The sequence below is a fragment of the Tenrec ecaudatus genome, chromosome 5, assembly GCF_050624435.1.
Source record: "Tenrec ecaudatus isolate mTenEca1 chromosome 5, mTenEca1.hap1, whole genome shotgun sequence".
Lineage (NCBI taxonomy): Eukaryota > Metazoa > Chordata > Mammalia > Afrosoricida > Tenrecidae > Tenrec > Tenrec ecaudatus.
Window position 1 is genome coordinate 173,380,860 of NC_134534.1, and position 18,676 is coordinate 173,399,535.

Consider the following 18,676-nt stretch of genomic DNA (forward strand, 5'->3'; position numbering starts at 1 on the left):
TATCGACTTCTTCCCACTTACAATTCTCTCACCCTCCTCGGCCTGCTCAAATCTAACCCACGCTTCCAGATAAACTCCTTTACACACTGTGGTAGCTTCATAATCTGGTGTCGATTTAAGACTATTGAGAGTAAAAGAGTGGAGTCTAGCCTGTTAATCAGGTCGCAGCTTAATGACCTCATTTGGAGGAGTGGCAGAAATAAATAGCTCACTGGAGGCCAGACACGCACTCACTCACTGCGATATAATCTTGTTGACAAGCCACATGGAGCTACGCTTATAGAGCCAGAGCCCTGGAACCAAAGGAGCCACTTGAAGACCCCTGCCAGCACTGAGATGCTTCCGCTACCACTGGATCCACAAGACTTTCCACCCACTGGCCTGTGATCTCCCTGCATTCAGCATCATTGCACAGCTGCGTGAATCTAAAGAGGAATTTATAGACCAGTATCAACATATGAAGTAATATTGGACTTATGGACTTGATCTGGATGGAGCTTTGATATTTTCTTAATGTCCAATGGTTCTTTGATAAAGTTCTTTATTACATACATGAGTGTTTATAAATTTGTTTCTGTAGTCAACCCAGACTAACACACACACCCCTACCTCCCAACCCATCTTCCCATCAAAGGAAATCTTTGCCTTGTCTGATTTCCTAAGGCGCATATTGCTTGTACCAACTGCACCAAACATTTTCACTGATTCTTGTATACTATCAATTTCCCACAAATCAATGTCTCAGTCTCCATTCAACTGCAAATTCCTTGAGGAAAGATGAGATAGCTTCTCCCACTTTTGATGCCACTGCCTGGGGGCATTTAGCAAGGCCTTTGGTACCTTGCTGGAAGTTAACCAGGACCTTGGGAATAAATGGATATGTGATCCAATGAATCAATACAGAAAAAGACAATGAAAGCTTTAAAAAAAAAAAAGGCAAATAATGAGACACAGATGATTTAGATATATGTGTAATCACGCACAAATAAAACAAAAATAATCTTAATATTGTTTAGTTAGAACTACACATAAAGTAACTTAGCCTCATTTTAGAAAACTCATTTATTAGATTTTAAACTATTACAGAGGAAAATATCTGTTTTTATATTTTAATAAATCTGTACAATATAGACTTCCAGAAAAAAGCATGGTCACATAGCCAGACACTCTTCAGTCCCCCTCTTCAAGTGAAACTCTCAAACAAATGAAAAAATTGGAGGACTAAACACCTGAATTTCAAATCTCCCAGGTAGGAAAGACATGTGAGCCAAACAGCAATTTGGAGAAGGGAAGCTCAGGTGGAGATAGATACTCCGGAAAGTGGAGGATTTGTGGTGGTCCCCATAAGGCCCTCCCCCAGCATTCAAGTATGCAGGACAGGGAGATAAAGGAAGGAGCTAATCCTTTGCTCCCCATACCAAAATAGAAACAAACATAAGGGTCCTAATACAAGCCATAAACATACTACCAAACACAGTGAAAAACAGCCACACTATAGAAGACAAGATCAAGGACTGGGCCTCCTAAGGAGAGAGCATTTATACACATAGAAAGATCAACAGAGTCAAAGGAGAACCCACAGACCGACCGGGGGAGACTTTTTGGCAATGCGGCCTCTGATAAAGGGCAAATCTCAAGGACATATAAAAACTACAACATCTCAATAAGAAAAATATGAATAACCCAACTTAGAAATGGACAGAAGACATGAACAGACAGGTCACCCAAGGTATCAAGGTAGACACCAACCATTTGAAGAAATGCTCATACTTGCTCGCTATACAAGAAATGCACATTCAAACAATGATGCTCTACCGCTTCACACTGGCACGGATGAAAACATTCTCAAACACAGAACCTAACAAATGCAGGAGAGAGTGTGGAGAGACTAGAACCTTCATACACTGCGAGCGGGATGCAGGAACTGCGTAGCCACTATGGAAAGCAGTGCTGTGCTTCCTTCAACAGATACAATTAGAAATGTCATATGATCCAGCAATCTCTCTGCCTGGTATACATTCTGAAGAACTAAAGAAGAAAACACAAGCAGATATATACACACTCAAGTTTATTGCAGTGCTAGCCACAAGAGCAAAAAACTATCAGTAACCAAAATGCCCATCTGTGTAAGAATGAACACATAGGCTCTGGTAGACACATAAAGTGGCATACGGTGGAATGCTAGGCATCCCTAAAACAGTGGTGACACTGTCAAGGACCTCATCACATGGACAGACTTGAAAGGGCCAGAATGTTCTGAAAGTAGTCTCATAAAGGTAAATAGGATATGAGACCACTCTTGTAAAAGAAAAAAAATCAAGAGAAATGGTTTTCATACCAAGCAAAGCAGAGTTGGGTAGTTACAGGGAAGTTGGGAGTGGGGATATGGGGGGAGGTGGAGAGAAAAGAGATGGGGGATAGCTAGATAGATTGATAGATAGATAGATAGATACAGACAGCTGATAAAACAAATTTATTCCAAACCAAATGTTTTTTAAAAGACTCTCAAAAATATAAATCTATACTTTATAATTTTACATGCAAGTAAAATTTTGCTGAAGGTAACTCAAAAATGGTGGCAGCAGTGCATTGTCAGGAAGCTGCCAGAAATTCAAGCTGGCTTCAGAAGAAGAGGGATTTCCAGTTGAGAAGCAACAAAACCCACATGGAAGACACACACCAGTCTGTGTGATCACGAGGTAGAGATAGAATCAGGTATCAGGCATCAAAGAACAAAAAATCATATCATTGTGAAGGAGGGGGAGTGCAGAGTGGAGACCCCAAGCCCATCTGTAGGCAACTGGACATCCCCTCACAGAAGGGTGGCAAGGAGGAGAGGAGCCAGTCAGAGTGCAGTATAGCACCGATGAAACACACAACTTTCCTCTAGTTCTTTAGTGCTTCCCCCCTCCCCGTCCACATCATGAACCCAATTCTACCTTACAAACCTGGTTAAACCAGAGCATGTACATGGATACTGGTAAGAGCTGGAAACACAGGGAATCCAGGACAGATAAACCCCTCAGGACCAATATTGAGAGTAGCCATAAAAGGAGGGTAAGGGAAAGATGGGGGGAGGTAAGGGGAACCAAGAGACAGGCTAGGGGACACAATGGGCAGCCCTATCAGCTTACACAGAGGCACTTGGGGCCACTTCACATTTGAGCTAGGCCCTCGCAGAGCTACCATGCTGTCAGTCTCCAAAGCCTTGAGCTGGGAGCCCTTACCTGTTCTTCACGGAATGCTATTGGCCCCTTCGTGGGATCGGAGCCCATGTGCCCTGCCCCCCAAACAGACTTGGGCTGCTGTGTCCCCTGCACAGAGCCTGCAGGGGACCCTGACCTCCGTGGCGTGAAGGCTAAAGTACCTTGGAGGTATAATGGTTACATGCTGGGCTGCTCACCAGCTGCTTCATGGTGCGTCTCAGAAATTACAGGAGCAGTTCCAGCCTCCTATGGGGTCATGGACTTGGTACTGGCTCCAAGGTTTTGGGTCTAAAATCTGGAGGGTACTGTGCAGACCCTAGTCTATAACCCCTCCCAGGGGGATGGACAACAGAAAGTAGGTGAAGGGATAGAAAGTAGGTGAAAGGAGACATCGGCCAGTGTAAGACATGACAAAATACAAATAATTTATAAATTATCAAGGGTTCATGAGGGAAGGAGAGGGAGAAAATAAGAAGCTGATACCAAGGGTTCAAGTAGAAAGAAAATGTTTTGAAAATGATGATGGCAATAAATGTACAAATGTGTTTGACACAATGGATGGAGGGATGGATGGATGGATGGATGGATGGAAGGATGGATGGATGGATGGATGGATGGAGGGATTGTGATGAGTTGCACGAGACCCAAATAAAATGATTTTTTAAAAGAAAGAGGTTTATAAAAAGAGCTATTAACTATTAAGAAAACATCCCAGCCCAGTCCAGATGAAGTCCATAAGTCTGATATTAGCCCATATGTCCAATACCAATCTATAAATTCAGACTCACACAACACATGCAATGACACCAGTGCAGGAAGATCACAGGCCACTGGGTGGAAAGTCTCCTGGATCCAGTGGCAGTGGAAGCATCTCAGCACTGCCAGAGGTTCCACGCGGCCCCTCCACCTCAGGGCACTAGTCTAGCTCCATGTGTCGTCAGCTGCAATGTCTCCCAGGGAGTCAGCTTGTGTCCCACCTCCATTGAGCTATTTATCTCCTTAAAGCCTCCAAATAAGGTCATCAAGCTGCAACCTGATTGACAGGCTAAACTCTACCCCTTCACTCAAGTCTCAAATTGACAACAGATGATGTAACTACTACACTGCACAAAGCACCTCTGCAAAGTGATAAAAAGCAGAGGCTACTGGAAAGTCTAGGGTGACCTGACCCAAGTCATGATATTTTTAATTGCCTCAATGCAAGGGGAAGCTCATTAAGGAAGACGGGGAAGAACCGACGTGTTTGGCTTGGGCGGTTGGCAGTACCGTGGACTCCCAGAAAAGCAAACCAGCTTATCTTCGAGTTCGAATTCAGAATGTTCCTTAGAAGAGAGGATGGCAAAACTAGGCCTGGTATATTTTGAACATGCCATTAGGAGAGGGCAGTCCCTGGAAAAGAGCATCATGCTTGGTAAAGGAGAGTGGCAGCATGAAAAAGAGAAGACCCTTGGTGAGACGGATGGACAGTGGCTGCAACAGAGGGCTCACGCATAACACATCATGAAGATGGTGCGGGACCGGCAGTGCTTTGTTCTGTGGGCTATGGCCACCACTCAGAACCGACTCCAGGACACCTGGCAACACATGTGGAGTTCTCCACAGTGACGTCAGCTCTCAGCTTCAGTGCAGTTTCTTACACAGTCCAGAAAGATCCACTTGACTTCCTCAGTGCAGTGTGCATTTCCATGAAAGTTTGCTTCGTGTAGTTGCTCTACTATAAAGGAGCCCTGGTGGCTCAGCGGGTTAAGTGCAGGACTACGAACAGAAGAGTTATTTTCAAACCCAACAGCTGATTATCAAGAGAAAGGTAATGCAGTCCGCTTCTATAAAGATGAAAAACCAAAACTCACTGGCCTCGAGTCAGTGCTGACTCATGGATGGTGACCCCCTGTGGGGTTCTAGGACGAAACATTTATGGGAATAGAAAGTCCAGTCTTTCTCCCGAGAAGCTGCTGTGGATTTCGAACTGCCCACCATGCAGATGGCAGCCCAGTGAGTCATCACTCCTCCACCAGGCCTCCTCCTAAAGCGTACTGAGCAGTTCTGCTCTGCCCTACAAGATCGCGACGCGTCAACCCGACAGAAGTGTGTTTGGCTTGGTGTTGGTTCTTAGACACAAGTCATGCGATAAAGGTATTTCAAAATAAATTCATGAGATTGTGGCCAGTCTACATTCCCGGAAAATGTCAAGCTCAAGATGATGCGTCAGTCAACGTGATCATCAAAACCTTGTTAGGATCTGTCTAGAAGCGTCTGTAGACGTTTCCAAAGGGAAGCTCAAAAGAAAGGCCTGCTGATCTCCTTCCAGAGGCTCAGCCATCGAAAGCCGTCTTCTACTCAGAAGCACGGTCAACATGAGGAGGAATAATTCATGTATCATTAAAATCACGAACTATATTGTTCTCCGGGAAATGTTTCACGAGCTTGATCATGAGTTCGGCCATGTTTTGAAAGACTTTGAGTCTCTGGGAGTCTGGGAGATCCCAAGGCTGCAGGCTTCCGATCATCCCCCCACTGCACAATGAAGCAAGAAGCTGTCGCCTTTTGTCAGGCTACAATACAGCTATTTTAAGAAACAAGGAGAGTTGTCGACTTTATTGCCCACACTGGGGATTGGCTTTTGAAAAGCACAGCAGCTGCTGCTGCTGCAGCTGCTAAGGCACAATTTAAAAATCCGCACAGACTCTGAAGGCTTTCACGGGTTGGTGGGCACCAGGGCTGAGGCCAATTTACTACAGTGGGTTAAGTAAATTGAGGCTCAGCCTTTATCTCTCTATCTGTCCCTCACACTTCAGCTATGTCTGCTCCTGCATGGCAAAGGGAAGAAATAGTATTTTAAAATCAAGTTAACCCCGACATCCCTCCTTCCATGTGCTCTTTTGGGCAAACATGACTCAGTGAATGGATAAAACTAGCTGCTTAATTAGTAAACATCAGATTATTTTTAGGCAAGCTAAAATTTAGCAGTAAAGTCCTCCATTTTGAGAAGAAACAAAAATAACGTGCTATTTTTTCCAGTATAATATCTTCACAGTCCAAAGCATTTCATTTGATGATGTAGGCCAAGGCTAATGCAGAAATATTTTTATTTGATCTGTAATATCTGGTTATTATGTACAGGTTGTAATTTGTACCAAAGGTTAACAATAAATGTATCAGAGAAAAAAATTAATCTTAGAAAAAAATTAACCTATTCTAATATTTTTCAGCCAATAGTAAAACACTACCCCTAATTTTGAAATACAACTACCATTATTTAAATTTATGGTAAAAGCCATCAGTTCAATTTAAGGAAAACCAATAAGCCCCAAGACAGATTCTGAGCAATCTATGTACACTTTCATTCTGAACCACGAGATATGTATACAATTCAAGGTTAGAAATATGAGATCTGCAGGAAAAAGAAAATGAGCTGATTCCAGGAACCCCAGTGGAAGGTGAATTTTGAGAATGACGAGGGCAACGAATGTATAAGGGTGCTTTACTCAACTGATGTATGTATGGATTATGATAAGAGTTGTATGAGCCCCAATAAAATGATTTAAAAATATGAGATCTACCATCACTTTATTATTAGCTGCTATCTCCAAATACCAGACTCAGTACCACCTAGCCAATGCTGGCTCATAGTGAACCCCTGTAAATTTCCAAGACTGTAACTGTTTATGGGAGTAGAAAGCCCAGTCTTCCTCCCTCGGAGCTGCTGATGGTTTTGAACTCCAGATCATGTGGACCAAAGCCCAACGTGTAACCACGACACCACCAGAGTTCCTCCCCAAGTCACAACAACCCTAACTCTGCTCACAAGAACAAACTACGACCCGATCCTCCACCATCCTTACAATCCTCCCAATGTGGGAGATACACAGTAGGCATCTGCCAAACCATGCACAGGATTAAGAAAAACACTTTTATTCTGTTTATATTACATATACTGTTTGAATATCAGCAATATGATTAGGCATTGAACTAAGGGATGAGAAAATAAATGCTACTATCTTCATGGAGTTCATGAGTAGAATAATAATACAAGCAAAAATCTTAAATAATACTTGAGAAATGTTCCTAAGCCAGAAATCATTGGGAAATTTTGACCAATACAAAATCTTTTTGTTTCTTCTTTTTTTTAATGTCATTGGGCGGGGGAGGGGACTCAGCTTTTATAACTATCCACATATCAATTGTATCCAACACATATGTTGCCACCATCCTTTTCAAAACATTTTCTTTCTGCTTGAGCCCTTGGTATCAGTTTCTCTTTTTGCCCTCACTTGCCCTGCCCTCTGTGAACCCTTGATAAATTATGGTTTTCATATCTTACACTGTCCACTGTCTGCCTTCACCAACCCATGTTTCTGTTGCTTGTCTGTCCCCTCTGAGGGGGAGTATACATCAATCCTTGCCATCAGTTCCCCCTCCCCCCCCCACCTTCCCCCTACCCTCATAGTATCACCACGAGGGTGGTTTATCTGTTGTGGATTCCATGTGTCAAGAGCTCTTATCTTTACCAGTGTACATGCTCCGATCTAGCTGGGTTTGTAAGGTAGAACTTGGGTCATGATAGTGTGGGAATGAGGGGGTGGGGTGGGGAAACATTAAAGAACAGGAGGAATGTTGTGTTGTATGTTTCGTCTATGCCGCACCCTGGCTGATTCCTTCCTTCCATGTGACTCTTCTGTGAGGGAATGTCCAGTTTTCTACAGATGGGCTTTGGATCTCCACTCCAACCCCCATCGTTAGCATCGATATAATTATTTGTTTTGTGACTTCTGATGCGCGATACCTGACCCTGTCGACACCTTGTGATCATGATCACACAGGCTGGAGTACTTCTTCCAAGTGGGCTTTGTTGCTTCCCTGATACATGGCAGCTTGTTGAACTTCAAGCCTTTAAGACCCCAGCTGTAATATCTTTTAATAACCGGGCACCATCAGCTTTCTTTACATTTGCTTGTGCACCCATATTGATTTCAGCAATCGCAACACAAAATCTTTTTGTCCATGCATTTGTTTTTTAATTCTCTTTTCTCATCAACTAGAAATGGAGATAGGGTGTGCTGTATTTTCCAAATACCTGATTTGGGTACAAAATTTTATTGCCAGATTCTACATTTCTTCAAACATTTGAAGGAGCCCTAGTAGTGTGGTGTGTTGTGAATTGGGTTGCTAACTGCAAAGTCAACAGTTTGAAGCCACCAGCTGCTCCAGGGGTAAAGATGAGGCTTTCTACTCCTGTACAGAATTACAGACTCAGAAACCCACGGGAACAATTCTACCCTATCCTATAGAGTTGCTATGAGTCAAAATGGATGGGATTGCAGTGAGTTTGGGAAGTTGTTTGTTTTTTTTTTTAATTAGTCCTTGATTAGAAAAGTTTGGGCTATGAGTAAGAAAATGGAATATCATTTTGATTTCTTTAATGTGCATAAGGGGGGGAAATGCCAAACTAGAATTCTATGTCCAGTAAAACTATCCTTTAATATCCAAGTGGAAAACCCAGCTAACATGCTAGCTTCAAAGTTCCAAGATTTCTGTCAGCAAACCGCTTCTATAATCAAACCCTTATCTCTGTCTCCCAAAATGGATTCATGTCTAAAACTTTACATTCTAATGAATAACTTCCTAATCACAAATGCCTTTTCTTGAATGTGGATTTTTAGGGGGGTTTCCAGCGTTACTACACTTGTGTCTATTGGTTCCTTCACTGGCAATGTAGCTATTCTTAAGATGTTTGCAGCTTAAGAAACAAGAACAGTTTACCCTGAGTCTCCTTCTCAATATGGTCTCCTCTCCATTCCTACAGCAAGTTCTTCAAAGAGATCATCTATAAGTGCACACTTAACTCTTGCAACTTTTCTCTTTAATGCATGGTAATAGGACATATTCCCACAACACACATTTTAAAGTGATCACAAATGCCTAAGACCATGAATGGCATATTGTCAACTTGATGTGACCTTATTCAGTATCATCCTAGTCTGTCACCAGCACTCAACCGTGTTTACCAAGTTCTGGGAATTTTCTCCTGCTTTGGCTATCACTTTGAGATCCTCTCTTACATCTCTGATCACATTTTTGCAGTTCTCCTCACAATATTTTACTGTTTTATTCGTTACTGTTGAATCTGTCCCCAACTCATGGTCCCCATACACTATGAAGCAAAACATTGCCTAGTCCTGCAGCATCCCTGTGACCAATTGTGCATCTTACTGTTGTGAGCCAAAGGGTTTCCACGGGCTGATTTTCACAAGCAGATCAACAGGCCTTTCTTCCTCATTTGTCTTTGAGTAGAAGATCTGCCGAAGTCTTTTCAGAATCACAGCAACATGGAAACCTCCCCTGACAGACGGGTGATGGCCCGACCTAAGGGACATTGGCCAGAGACTGAAACCGGGTCTTTCACGTGAAAGATGAAAATGCTACAACCAAATGCACGTTACAATATTTGACTTCCTCTTATGATCCTCTTTCTTCCTGCCTTAATTATCATGGGCCTATGAGTACTCAGCCTGCTTCAACATTCCAAGATTTTGAAGCATCAATTTTCTCATATGAATATTTGAAAACAGTAATCACTTTACTGTTAGAAAATGGTCACGACTGGGTCGACTTTGCTGGCGGGGTAATGACTTAATTCATTGTTGAAAATGGGAATTCCTGACATGTTGAGAAAGCACTTCTTTGTGTAATCAGCACACCTTTCGGTATATGTATAGCCTCTTCTTGTAGCTGTGTCACCAAAATTCTAGCTTCAATACACACAGAATCAATTTTTCCTGCTAGCTAGAAGATGCTATTATTCAGTTAACTATATTGTTCTGTATCCATGAGAAAGGTCTTGGAATTCCTTCAAGTGTCCTTTATTGCTTGCATGTATCAGCCTATTGTAAAGTAGTGGCCTTCATGTCCACCAGCTACCTGTCAAGACATTAATTCAAATCTATACTGATTTGCTACTTGTTCGGTACAAATTTACTGCTTATCTGTATCTGCTATGAAATCGGTAAAAAAAAACAAACTAGGCATCGTAAAGCAGACTCCAACCCATATTTACTTTTTAACATGACTAGTAGACTATTAGAAGCCCTGGTGGTCTAGTGGTCATGTTCAAGGTCAGCAGTTCAAAACTAGCAGCTATTCCCCAGTAGAAAAACTGAGCTGTCTACTCCCATAAGAGTTACAGTATCTGAAGCCCACACAGGGAGTTCTACACTGTCCTATAGGGTCGCTATTGAGTCAGCATCGACATGACAGTAATGAGTTTTTTGACCCTAGGTAATCACTCGCAAGTTACTTTAATACATACATGATAAAAAAAATTGTGTTTTTTTTAAATCATTGTAACTATCAGCATGCATCTTCTCTAGTTGTATAGTCTTAAAGAGAAGCAGATAGGTTATATTTTCCCTTTTAATCATCCCTTGGGATGATTTGCCTAGTCTCTATCTGTTATTATAGCTTTTGAAAATGCTCAAGGTTTAGATGTCCTAGTCTTGGAAATTAAGGGAAAAAGAAGAAAAAAATTAGAAGACTCAAATTAGAAATGTCCAAGCCCAGCTATAAACTTTCTCTGTTCCCATGACCAGACACTGCATACTACAAACTACTGAAGATCACTGGATGAACTCTTTAACAAATCTCTGAAATGGTGACAAAAGTTACATCTGATATCTCACTTCTTGTTCCTCTTCTAACAGTACCACCATTGCCTGTTTTGAAGATGGCGGGGTGTATAAGGAGTGGGGGGGGGTACCATGAGAAAAGCATGTCAATCTGCGGACAGATTATCAAACATGAGCCAGGATATAATTGTTACGCAATTTTGAAAAAGGCTTTAAAGATGACCCTGATAGGAGTCTTGGTGACACTATGGATTTGCCATTGAACTGTTAAGCTCAAGGTTGGTGGCTCAAACCCACCAGCTGCTCAAAGAGGGAAAGAAGAGGGCATCTGCTCCTATAACGATTTCAGCCTAGGAAACATTACTTAGAGTCCCTGTGAGCCAGAGTCAACTCGGTGGCAGTGGGTGTTTTAAATGTCCATTAGTACAGAATGATAAGGCCATGTATCTGCTCCTGAAAAGAGTTACAGCCTTAGAAACCCTATGGAGCAGTTCTGCCCTGCCCTAGGAAACTCAAATGCACGGCCATCGAGTTAATTAGAACTCATGGTCTCCCTGCAGGAGAGAAGAGAACTGCCCTTTTGGGTTTCCAAGACTAAATTTTAACAGGGATAGAAAGCTGGTAGTTTTGAACTGCTTGCCCTGTGGTCAGCAGTTCACCACAAAACCCACTATGCCACCAGGGCTCCGACTACAGATTGCCCCAGCCCAGTGCTGTGATTATTGGTCAATGTTGTTGAGTCCATTGCCACTGAGAGACCCCAGATGACAGAGTAGAACTGCTCCACTGAATTTTCCAGGCTGCAGTCTTGGTGGGCAGATGGTTGCATCTTTCTCCTGCAGGGTCACTGGGTGGGTTAGAACTACCTACCTCCCCGTTTACAACAGAGTTTTTTATCTTTACACCACCAGGGCTCTTTTAAACCACCAGGCAGAGCACTAATTACTAATACTCTCCTATATAAGACTTCTATCCATTCACTCAGATTTCAACGTCTCTCACCTTGGTATTTCTAATCTTGAGACCGCCTCTATTCCCAGTAACAATAAGCCATAATGTTAATCACACTATCGTCCCGTTCATTGTCCTTCAAGAGCTCTGAAGGCCTTTGTGATAAAATCCAAGTTATATCCCCTCCCCTTTCCTTATACCCCCACGTCCCTGACCCCAGTTATTTGATAGTCTGACTAGATGCCAAGGCTCTGCATGCTTTCCTGTTCTGATCTTGGATGGCACTGCCCAGATTCCAATGGTCTTTCCCTACTCACCACCCCTAGCAAAGCCAACTTCTCTGAAAACCAGACATACACGCCCATGTGACTCTTTTGCTAGGAAGCTTGTCCTGAATAACTACCATCCCTCCTCTCTACTTATTCCCTAATAAAATCAACCATTCCTTCTTTGATGAATCTACCGTTTCCCTGCTCTGGTGAAGGATATTGCGCTATCTCCTATACAACCCTATGGTTTCATAGAACTCAACTCAGCGGTAAGGGTTTTAGTTGGGATTTTATGGACAACACAGAGCATCTTGGTGCAGTTGAAATGCTCAACTGCTAACTGGAAGATTTGGGGGTGGGGAGGGGGGACTCAATCTACCCCAAAAGAAAAGCAACTATTGAAAACCCCTGGAGGAAAATTATACCAACATGCCAGGTGTCAGAACAGGCTGGATAACAATTGGTTTTATTCCACAGATGTCTCCTTGCTGAGCAGAAACCATGTCTTAGGTACGCAACACAATGGCGTATGGGTGCGATGGAGCTGTGTTACTCATATGAGAATTTACTATGTTGAAGGGATGTGTGGATTTTATACTAGACCTACCCATTTTGACAATTTTCAACTAATTCACATTTCCAATCAAAGGAATTAAGATGGGATCAATCATTACAGCAACAAAAAAATGTACCACTTTCAAAAGTTTAATAGCATCCACTCCTGGTTGCTTAATAAACCCAATTAAAGGTATCAACAACAGACTTTGTGCTGGTAACCCAGTCTACAAAGTCTAACATATTTTCTCAGGGGCAAGAAAAATAATTCTTATTCATGATAGGTGCTATTAAAAATGCATGAATCCATCTTCAAAAAGTTTGGGGGTTCTGCAGCCAATTAAGCCGACCGTTCTCCTCCTTGTGGGGGCTGGTGTGCAATGGCTGCAAACAGCAAGCCTCCTCGGTAGTGTATGCAGCCTACTGCTATGTATAGGCTGCCCTAAGGGACCTTGGAGACCACCTTGTGTTGCTTTTTGATGCCTCTGGCCTGGCTAATTTCTGCTCTCCCTAAACTAGGCTTCAAACTGGGATGCGAGGTGCTTTTGGGAAACCTCAAGGCACAGTGGCTAGAGTCCACATTGGCCAGGTTATCATGTCCATCCGCACCGAGCTTCAAAACAAGGAGCATGTGATTGAGGCCTTACGCAGGGCCAAATTCAAGTTCCCTGGGTGCCAGAGATCCACATCTCTAAGAAATGGGGCTTCACCAAGTTTAATGCCGATGAGTTTGAGGATATGGTGGCTGGGAAGCGCCTCATCCCGGATGGCTGTGGAGTTGAATACATCCCTAACCGCCGCCCCTTGGACAAGTGGTGGGCTCTGCATTCATGAAGGCCTTCGTAGACCTGCGCTACCTCGTGCCCATCAAATAAAAATTGAACTTCCTGATTAAAAAAAAAAAAGTTTGGGGGTGGGAGGAGAATGGTCACGTTACAACCAAATTCTTCATTTTTTTAATCTTATTGAAAATCCTAATTTCCTAGAATGTGTATATAAAACGTCCTTGTAGTTTTGAATTAGAAACTACGGCAGCTACTGATGGCCAGGATTTCCCTGAATGCAGAGCTTGAGACACAGGCTGTGCGCAGTTTAATTGGGATGTGACCCAAGGAAAATGAAACAGAGTAAAAGGAGAGTCTCTATAAAGATGTGAAACAGAATTGACTATTGCTGCAGGCAATGGTACTAGACCCTTCCAGAACTTTCTGAGGAGCCTTGTTGAGCTATATGCAAAATAACCGGGCTGGGCGAAGAGAAGAATATTCTTTGCTAACGCCATCGTTCAGATGAATTGATTCTTCTTTGGGAGTCCTTAGTCAATGTCCAACTTTCACAAGCCTATGACACAGTTGGAAATACCGTGGCTCGGGCCAGGAACGCTTTAGTCTTCCCAGTAACATCCTTGCTTTTCAACACTTTAAAAAGGTCATGTGTAATGCGTCGCATGATCTTTTGACCGCTGCTTCCATGAGCATTGATTGTGGATCCAAGCAAGACAAAACCCTTGACAACTTTAATCTCTTCTCCATGTATCATGATGTCACCTATTGGTCCCGTTGTGCGCTTTTTGCCCTCTTTACATTGAGTGGTAATCGTACTGAAGGGCGCAGTCTTTGATCTTCATCAATAAGCGCTTCAAGTCCTCCTCACTTTTAGCAAGCAAGACTGTGTCATCTGCATATGACCAGTTGTTAATACGCCTTCCTCTCACTCTGATGCCACGTTCTTCTTCATAGAAGCTGTCTTCTCTGATTCATGGCTCAGCACATAAACAGAATAAATATGGTGAAAGGATTCCTCCCTGACCCATCTTTTCTGACTTCACACCATGTAGCAATCCTGTGTTGTTTGCATAACTGCCTCTTGGTCCGTATGCAGCTTTGTCAGGAGCACAACGTAGTATTCTGCAGTTCCTATTTCCCTCAATGACCACTTTTTCACATCGACTAACCATGTGGAAAAACACTGGCCCAGGTAAAACCACTCTCATTTCTGTTCTTTTTTTAAATGAATTTAATTTTTTATGAAAAGATCATTTATTGGGGGCTCTTACAGTTCTTATAACAATCTACACATCAATTGTTATCAAGCATATTCGTACATATGTTGCCATCATTATTTTCTAGACATTTCCTTTCTATGGAGCCCGTGGTACCAGCTCCTCTTTTCCCCTGCCCCCCCCCTCATGACCCCTTGATTAATTATAAATTATTACTATTTTCATCTTAAACCCACTGCTGTCTCCCTTCCCCCGTGGTTTCTGTTGTTCATCCCCCTGGAGGGAGATGTGTGCAATTACGTGTCGATATTGCGATTGGTTCCCCCTTCCTCTCCTCTCTCCACCTTCCCCCAACCCTTCTGGTATCACTACTCCCATTCTTGTTCCTGGATTCCGTGTGTCATGAGCTCCTATTTCTTATCTGTACCTATGCACACACTTAGGTCTAACCATAACTGCAAGGCAAAACTGGGGTCATGATAGTGGGCGTTGAGGAAGCCTAAAGGAATCAGAGGAATATTGCGTCTTTCATCATTGCTTCCTGCACCCTGGTTGACTCATCTCTTCCTTGAAAACCTTGTCTACAGATGGGTTTGGGGATCTTGGCTCTGACCCCCCTCATTCTCAACAATATGGGTTCATGTGTTTGTTTGTCTGTTTGTTTGTGGTCTTCTGAAGCCTGTTACCCCGTCCCAATAACACCTCATGATCACACCGGCTTCAGTGCTTCTTCCACGTGGGCTTGTTGCTTCTCTGCTAGATGGCCGCTTGTTTACTTCAAGCCTTTAAGACCCCAGATGCTGTATCTTTTGATAGCCGGCACCATCTGCTTTCTTCACATTTGCTTATGCACCAACTTTGTCTAAAGAGATTGTGTTGGGAGGGTGAGCATGACAGAATGTCAATGTGTTCTTGATACAAAATAGTACCTCACTAAATACCCTAAACAGCCTTTCTAGTTAGCTATTTTATGGCCATTCTTTGCACAAGAATATTAAAATTTAAGGAAAATAATTCATGTGAATAAGAGAATGCAATAACTAGTACAGCAGGCATGATATTCAATGTAACTAGGATTCTAAATCTTTCTCCTGTAAAATAAATTTAGACAAAAATATTCCAAGGCCTAAGCCTTTTCTGTATCTATTCATTACCAGGAACCATGACCTACTTACTTCTTCCACTCCTACTATTCAGTCACCAATCACTAAGATTAAACAGATTTTTTTTGCCAGCCCATACAAGCAGTTAAATAATAGGTTTTTTTAAAGATTGAAAAAAACCTAATTTTAAAATAGCAAAAATATTCAAAAGCCAAAGTCTTTTGAAAGATGGTACATGACAATACACATTTATCAATGTGTGTTCACTCTTTTTTTTTCAAAACCAACAGAGTAACAACCGCGAAAATAACAATCACAAAAAGCCACTGACAAAAATGGAGCAGCCTATAAATTGTTCAAGGTCTGTTGACCTTTGCGAATGTTTTCCAGTTGAGTCTGATGGGGTGCCACACTCTGGCTCCAAAGTCTATTTTTGGTATTTCCGGGGGATTTCAACACTTTGTTCCCTTTGCTGCTCTGTTGCATGCCCTTAGTGTTTCACCTCAGCGTGATGGGGTCAGATTGTGCACGATTCCTGCACTGTGTCTCCAGTATTGTCGCCTGCAGCGCTAAGGTTTAGTGAGGGACGTTGTGCCTCGTGGTAGGGCCAGCCCTAGGGTCCTCTCTGTGCATTGTCTGCTCTGAGCAGGAACATCGTCCTCGGGGGTTGGTGGACCAAGATGTCTTCTCCTCCTTCTCCATCCTTTTTCGTTTCTCCTGTGTGTTCTAATCTGACGTGCCCCTTTCCCCAAGCGGCAGCTCCAGTGCTGTCCACTGAAGTGCATTCTTCTGAGAGGGAAGTGGGGTACCCACATAGTTGAGATTGGGGATGTATCCACATAGTTGAGATTGGGGATGTGTCCACTCTTTAAAACACACTTCTTCAAATTAATTTCAGCCAAACTAAATCATGATAGGTGTACCAGACAATATATATAACACATGGAGATTGCCACTGAAGCATTGCTTAGGATGAAAAACACAAAAAGAGAGTAAATAAAACATCCAAAACTATGGTTCTGGTTCAGCAAATTATGGGCTTGGTGGTGTGTTTTTTTCATAGAAATTTAAAATATGAAAGAATGTTTAACCGTGTAGAAATATAATCAAAATTCAGTGATTGGCTATTGTTTTTATTGTCAGATGGCGTGGGTTTGGTTCAAAAGCACAACGACTGCAGTTACAACAGAGGAACTCCGCCCAGTCCTGCACCATCCCCCCACACATCCTATGCCAGAGTCCAGTGTCAATCACCTCATTAGGAGAACTCACTGCCATTTTGTTGGGCACGACTCATAGCAATCATATAGGACAGGTAGAACTGCCCCTGGTGGTTTCTGAGACTGTAATTCTTTTTTTAAAGAAATTATTTTATTGGGGACTCTTACATCTCTTATAATAATCCGTACATCAATTATATCAAGCACAGTTGTACATATGTTGCCATTATCATTTGCTTTCTACTTGAGCCCTTGGCATCAGCTCCTCTTTTACTCTCCCTCCCCCACCCTCCCACCTGCGGGACCACTTGATAAATTATAAATTATTATTTTTATATCTTATACTGTCCACTGTCTCCCTTCACCCACGTTTCTGTTGTTTGTCTCCCTGGGGTGGGGTGCAGGTCAGGGTTATACATCAATCATTGTGATAGGTTCCCCCTTTCTCCACTCACCTTTCCCTTACTCGCACGGTATCTCTACTCCCATTATTGCTCCTGCGGGCATTATCTGCCCTGGATCCCGTGTGTTGTGAGCTCTTATCTGTACCAGTGTACATGATCCAGTGTAGCCAAACTGAAAGGCAGTATTGGAGTCATGATAGTGGTGGGGGTGGGGTGGGGGTGGGGGGCTGTGTGTGTGAGGAAGCCTGAATCACCAGAGGAATAGTGTGCGTTTCATCAGAACTATACTGCACCCTGGTTGACTCAGTCCTTCCTTGAGACCCTTCTGTGAGGTAATGTCCAATTGTCTATATATGGGGTTTGGGGTCTCTGCTCTGATCCCCCTCATTCAAGAGTAGGCAAATTCTCACAGTGTGTTTCCAGTGCTGTGGGTCAGTGGGGGGGTGTCTTGACTCATCGTGGGGCCAGCCCTACAGTCCTCTCTGTGCCTTAGCTGTTCTAAGCAGGAGTGTCATCCTCAGAGCTTGGTAGCCTAGGTTTTGGTTCTCTCTCTCTCTCTCTCTCTCTCTCTCTCTCTCTCTTTCTCTCTCTCTCCCACTATAATTCTTTATAGGAGTAGAATGCCTCCCAAGGACTGGATGGTAGCTTCAAACTGCTGCCCTTGTGGTTAGCAGCCCAACACGTAACCCACTCGGCCACCGGGGCTCTAATCAGCTACAGAAGGTTGTTTTTGAATTAGTCTACTTTTCAAGGACAAAGAGTCCTGTAGGCGCTGTAGGCCAGGCATTAGAATACCAGCTTCAAGATCAGGGGTCACCCACCAAGCCCTCCAGTCATCCTGCAAAGATTGATTACCTCAAGAATACTATATCAGGTCGCAATGAGTCAGAATCCACTTAATGGCAGTAAAGGAGGTTCTTCTTGTTGTTGTTTTGGGTTTTTTTAAGAATAAATATGCACATGTAGGCGGGAATCCTTAAAGAGATGGCTTGGGGCTTAGCGTCTAACCTGAAATGGAATACGAGTGGCCTCTGAGTGGCTGGGTCATGGATGATATGTGTGTGCCCTTTCACAAGTATAAATGAATTTGTATATCTATGTTTATCTAATTTGTATAGATTTGACAGATAAATGTTTATAAAATCTCTATAAAGGTTTGCCCAAGCAATTGCAAAATAAAAGCTCTTTTTAAAATAAATATTGTTTTCACCCCCAGATACATACAAAGAAACTGGGGTCTGAGAAGTTCAATAATAGGTACAAAATTACACAGCAAAATGAGTTGTGGTTTGGGTTTGGTTTTGGTTTTTTAACTCAGAATTGAAGCCCTGGCTCTTAATCCCG

At 42.8% G+C, this 18,676-nt stretch overlaps 1 non-coding gene across 1 annotated transcript; it reads left to right on the forward strand.

Annotated features, from left to right (window-relative positions):
* The first annotated feature begins 12,933 nt into the window (after positions 1–12,933).
* On the forward strand, positions 12,934–13,067 carry LOC142449592 (small nucleolar RNA SNORA70). The gene has a single exon (XR_012784730.1). It is a non-coding gene; the product is annotated as a small nucleolar RNA SNORA70 (small nucleolar RNA).
* The last annotated feature ends 5,609 nt before the right edge of the window (positions 13,068–18,676 follow it).